This window comes from Mixophyes fleayi, chromosome 3 (genome assembly GCF_038048845.1).
Source record: "Mixophyes fleayi isolate aMixFle1 chromosome 3, aMixFle1.hap1, whole genome shotgun sequence".
Lineage (NCBI taxonomy): Eukaryota > Metazoa > Chordata > Amphibia > Anura > Limnodynastidae > Mixophyes > Mixophyes fleayi.
Genome location: NC_134404.1, coordinates 139,359,873 through 139,365,872, shown reverse-complemented (window position 1 = coordinate 139,365,872; position 6,000 = coordinate 139,359,873). Strand labels below are relative to the sequence as shown.

At 35.4% G+C, this 6,000-nt stretch overlaps 1 long non-coding RNA gene across 2 annotated transcripts in view; it reads right to left on the bottom strand.

The window, feature by feature from the left end:
• Positions 1-395: 395 nt before the first annotated feature.
• The window catches only part of LOC142144070 (uncharacterized), a 93,311-nt gene continuing 87,706 nt past the window's right edge, over positions 396-6,000 (bottom strand). Inside the window, exons 6-8 of one of the 2 annotated variants that reach the window (XR_012689647.1) lie at positions 5,584-5,787; positions 562-621; positions 396-479 (exon numbers count right to left, since the gene is read on the bottom strand). This is a non-coding gene — a long non-coding RNA (uncharacterized LOC142144070). The remainder of the gene's footprint in view (positions 480-561; positions 622-5,583; positions 5,788-6,000) is intronic. The other variant, XR_012689648.1, reaches the window with a different exon arrangement.

Sequence of the window (6,000 nt, the reverse complement as noted above, 5' to 3'; positions counted from 1 at the left end):
ATCAAACAAGTAAAAATGTTTTCATCAGTAGAAGAATATGCACATTCTTATATCTCTATGGAGTTTGTATGTTCTCCCTGTGTTTCCTCCGGGTGCTCCGGTTTTCTCCCACACTCCAAAAGCATACTAGTAGGTTAATTGACTGCTATCTAAACTGACCCTAGTCTGTGTGTGTGTGTGTGTGTGTGTGTGTGTGTGTGTATGTTAGGGAATTTTGACTGTAAGCTCCAATGGGGCAGGGACTGATGTGAATGAGTTCTCTGTACAGCGCTGCGGAATTAGTGGCGCTATATAAATAACTGATGATGATGGTGATGATAATATTGTTATAGCTATAATAGAAAACATTGTCATTAGTAGGGTTACGTCCACATACCTCTGAACAGGTCGCCTAGCATCTAGAGACTCTGAAGACACAGACTGCTGCAGAGCAGAAAACCTATTAAGAGTGCTGGTGGCTGGCCGACCAGACTTTGGCGCTGGAGAATAAAAGTAAGAACACATTAAGTTCATGCTAATTTGTTCCTATTTCAAAAACACCATGAAAAAAAAACAACTTACCCGACTCGGCTGGCATTGCTCCAGTTCCTCCATTACTACCTTTATCCCAACTCAAATGGCCTCCGGGTGCCAGCAGTTGGTTAGAATCTATAGCACCAAGCTAGAACAACAAGACATTGAATCCCAATTCAGCAAACATCTATAAAATTGGGTCTTTCATGAACCAAATTAAATGTTTTTACAACTCTACATCTGTATATATTGCTTTAATAGTTATCCACACACCTGGGTTATCTTAGATATCCTACTAGTGTCAATAGGTCTGCTTCCCTTGCTAATGATCATGGTATTCCAGCCATCATCAGTTGTTGAACTACCACGCCCACCAGTGGCATGACGAGTAGACCATTTAAAAATTATGTTTTGGAGGACGTTGGAAACATCAGAAATTCTCATAAGGAGAAACCTAATTTTAGGCAGCTGACATCAGTAGCGAGGCATTTTATGAATTTCCACAACAGTGACCTCCAAATGCTCTAAGCCAGTGGCGGCCAAACTCAGTCCTCAAGGGCTACCACCAGTTCATGTTTTTAGGATTTTTTTAATCATGCACTGCTGAGTTAATCTATTTGGCTGGGTCAGTAATTATCCTAGCTGTTTCTACAGACAGAAATCCTGAAAACAAGAACTGTTGCTAGCCCTTGAGGACTGAGTTTGCCCAGTACTGCTCTAAGCATTTGCCATAGTGAATTTGGGCCTTAGAGGAGGAGATCTCCAAAAAGAGCTCCTCAAGAAAAAAGCTAAGAAAATCTTTCAAATGGGTAGTGTAACACCACATGGTTTGAATGACTATGATAACTATATGGTTTTTTTTATAATTATCACTCTTAATAATTTCACGTGGGTAATTATATTATAGCAAACATTAATATATGTTTATGTTACACTGTGTAGAATTTATATAATTTGAATAATTTTGTATAATTTCATTTATATGAAAATGTTTCACTTCATTTTTTCATATGTAATTAGTTCATTACAATAGATAAATTATTGTTATGTTATTTTAATCCTTTTTTCACCAAATTCTTTTCATGTATACTTTTCTTTAGTTAATTAACACTTTACATTCTTCTGGATGTTATTATCCCTTAATTTTCATCATTTCTATTTTCACTATATATTATTGGGACCCTTTTGTGATCCTGTCTTATTGTCTCACTTTATATTATTGTTTATTTTTTTCTGTCTTAATATTATATAATAATTATTTTTTTAGAACCACTTAGTATTTCCCTTATTATAATTAATTTAATATAGTAGTTTCCAATACTACTGTTATTTAATAGATTACTTACCTTGTGATCTACTTTAACGTAATTTTCTAAATAATAGATTGACGGCATATAAGTAATGCATGCAACACTCTGAATAGTATTTAACTTAATACACATCAGTATTCTTAGTCGTCCCAATAAAGGGTAAGAGATTTCTCTGTGTGTGGGAAACAATAGAATGGCTAGAGGTGTTACAGATGCCTTAATAGAATTATCACATGACCATTTATCTTTCAAAACAAATCATCACGTGACTGGTTTCCAATACACGTTGTTACGAATGACGTTTCAGAAGAAAGCAGGGTTTCCACTATAAAGTGATGTCAGAATTTGCCCTTGGCTTGCCACGATTTAGCCTATAGCGAAACGCGCATCAGCGTCTAGCTACGCATGCTGTCGCTCTGCAACGCAAATGTATACTATAGTCTAATAATGAAAATACAATGTAGTTTAGGTCAGTGGTAGGATCCCCATATATTCCCAGAACCTGTGTGCCTCTCTTTGGGGGAATAAAATATATAGGAAAATAGATCTCTTATTAAGCTTAGAACCCTGTCAATGTAAGATATATTACATGGGGGTGTGTTTAGACCCTTTGTTTTCTATAAACAGGAGTAGCACATAGTGGAATAGAAGGCCACTTAGATCATAGATAAAAATAAATCTTTTTAATACAGGAGTGGTTTTGGACCTTTTATAGAGCCACTTTGATAAGAGGAAAGTACAAATGGGACATCATCATCATCATCATTTATTTATAAAGCGCTACTAATTCCGCAGCGCTGTACAGAGAACTCATTCACATCAGTCCCTGCCCCAGTGGAGCTTACAGTCTAAATTTCCTAATATAGATACACACTCACACACAGACACAGACAGAGAGGGAGAGACTTGGGTCAATTGTGATAGCAGCCAACTAACCTACCAGTATGTTTTTGGATTGTGGGAGGAAACCGGAGCACCCGGAGGAAACCTACGCAAACACAGGGAGAACATACAAACTCCACACAGATAAGGCCATGGTCGGGAATCAAACTCATGACCCCAGTGCTATGAGGCAGAAGTGCTAACCACTAGGCCACTGTGCTGCCCCCTGGACATTATTAATGATCTACATATATAGATATTATTCTCTCTAACCTACTACCTAATAAAATTTTTGGTTAACTATCTACAACAACCAATGAAATAGATTAATACATTTATATATATATATTAATTTAAGACACAGAAATATATATTTCAATGGTGTTGTTAATTAAGCTATTGCATTATTACAAATTAGCAGATGGTTATTTGATTCATGAATCATGTGAGATATACCAATAATCTGCGACAGGGGCATGATTGGCAGTTTTTTGCTGCCATTTTAACTGTTACTATAATTCAATTTCAGGTTTTTATTCACTCATCAATTTTTAATTATTTCACTATAAGTCTGAAAATTAGTAAAGAGTCTTTATTCAATAATATTTAAATGCATACCATCAAAGATTGATATTTTTTATATTTTTTATTTAAAATGTATTTATCCAAGGAGTGCCTCAGTGATACACATTTTCCTTTTCCTTTCTTCTGGTTTTTGAAATTATAATTGCTAATGTGTGAGTGCACCCCCTCTGAGTACATATTTATAATTATCACAAGGAGGGTTCATTGGATTACTCAGTGCAGTGTAAATCATTTGTGTTCTGTTTTTAGTGAGTTCCTTCTCATTCTTCTTCCCATCAGCACGAGTGAATATTTAACTAATTATTCAAACATTGTATTATTTTAATGATGGCAGCGTTCTGCATTAGTGGAGACTTATCTACAAGACTACAAAAATGGTTACATAATATGGATATAGATTTTCTCTCAGATACCTCCATGAGGTGTGGTAATTCAAAAGGTTGGTCACAGAATTTGTTTGTACTTAAAATAATCATGGTCAAACAAACGAAAACGTTTTGAAACAAAACAATATTTTTGAATTACATTAAACAGGGAATGATCCATTGAGGACTCAGGCCCAGATTATACCCAGCTTTTGATTTAATCAGTGAACAACTGAAAAAAGAATGGAAAAATTTCTCTGACAAAATGTTCAAATGAACTCTTGCATATCTTAACTAAACATGATAGTCTATTATTAGATACACATACTAAAGAAATTACACCACTGGGTGAAAAACTAAAAGAATTTGAGGGAATAGAACAATTCCAAAAATTTTATGAGAAACTGAGAAATTAAGTTGATGAAGTCGAAAAAATAGTTATTGACAAAAAGCAGCGTAAATTTACCCGTGATAAAAATGATTATCTTCTCCATAGGGTTTTTAAACGGGATACTAGCAAGGTAAGGAAACCCACTAGTACATACATCACCTCTGAAATAGAATCATCAGAAGAGGAGGTATCTGATCAATCTATGACCAATAGAGATATTTCACTACAAGGACGGGATTTTTTCTTAAATGTTGCTAAATAATAATTCCATTTCCAGAATTCGTTCCAGGTAAAATACAGATTAATTCCTTTTACCGGTACCGGCAATAAATTCACCACCCTCCGGAGGGGATTTGAAAATTACCAGCTTCCAATGCGCAGTCACAGACTCCTTTTCCGTCCGTTCAATTGCGCTTTTTTACCAATAGTGTGTTTCCACAATTGTGGTCTGGCTAAGAACCAAGTTTGCTATATAAAAAAATCCTCCCAATCGGTCACAATAGAAGCAGGGAATACATCAACAGGTCATAATCTCATATCGGCATTTGCATACACAGCTGACGCGTTTCATGCTGGGCTCAGCACTTTTTCAAAGCTAATGATAGATCAACAAATGCCCGTTATATATATACCTTAGTAAACACAGATGTTGGAATCCATCAATTAGCCATAATTACTGAGGTTAATCCCGTGATTTTTCCACTGACTTTAATCTTCCAATTAAAGTAGATAGACACATACAGATAGAATACTAAAAGTAATGAAGAATAATATATACTATATAATACACACCAATATTGATAACACAATATAATAATACATGATAAAAATATCGATAAAAATATAAATTCATAAAAAAGAGAAGAAAAAAACCTAATCCATACAATAAATACATAAATACATATAAAAAATTATAACTGAGTTCATAATTAGAAAATAAAGACATATCAAAGTATCAATCATCTGAAATAGAAAGGTAACATCAATTTGCCACACAGTACAGTTTGTAGTTCCTTAAAGAAGGGAATTTCAATACAATTTCCACTAAAAACAATCAACAATGTTTGAAGTGGAGTACCACATTTGGCTTCACATGAAAGGTTCAACCCCAGTTGAGGAGTTGTTAAAGCTTTAGTAATAGTACTGCTCTCCAGTGATGACTGCCACAAACACTCTGATGTTGGTACTTGCAAGAAAGCCGAAACAATGGATGTGGGAATCCCTCAAAACCCAACCCTTAATCTCCCAAGTCTCCCTCAAAATATTTGCTTATGAAACCTTGTTCCTTGCCCACAAACTTACTGCACAAAAGTTGACAGACCCAACACACACACACACACACACACACACACACACACACACACACACACACACACATCAGAAAAGACTGATTATTCTTCACTTGTTGTAGTCCTGAAATATTTTCTCCTGACAATAAACCTACACTATTTTTATACTTTTGCTTAGTTTAGATGGAATGTTGCCTACTTGTTATACTTGTAATAGTGGAACACCTAACTAATACCTCATATGTCACTCTTACCCCCATAAGGCAGCGGCACATATTGGCATATGCGACAGAGAAGTTTGGCTCAGAGATAGCCTTCTCAAATATTAGGTCAATGACACCCTTCAAACGATCCTCTGTGTCTATGGCTAAGTCGGTGACTTGCTTCATCAGTTGCTGGAACATCTGTGGTGTAAGCTTGTTGAGGATAATGCGCACTCTGCGGAACAAGTCCTGTAGAAAGAAAGGAAAATTAGTACATCTTTGCTGGGCAAAAGTTGACAATAATGTGGCAGTCGAGATACAAGGTAGATCTAACTGGGGAGTGAGGTAGACTACCCATGACATGTAGAGAAAAATCATGCAATGATTTTTATTTATGCAGAATTTTTTAATTAATTTGCATCTTTTTCCTCCGCGGTTCTATGATTTTCAGCAAAAAATATG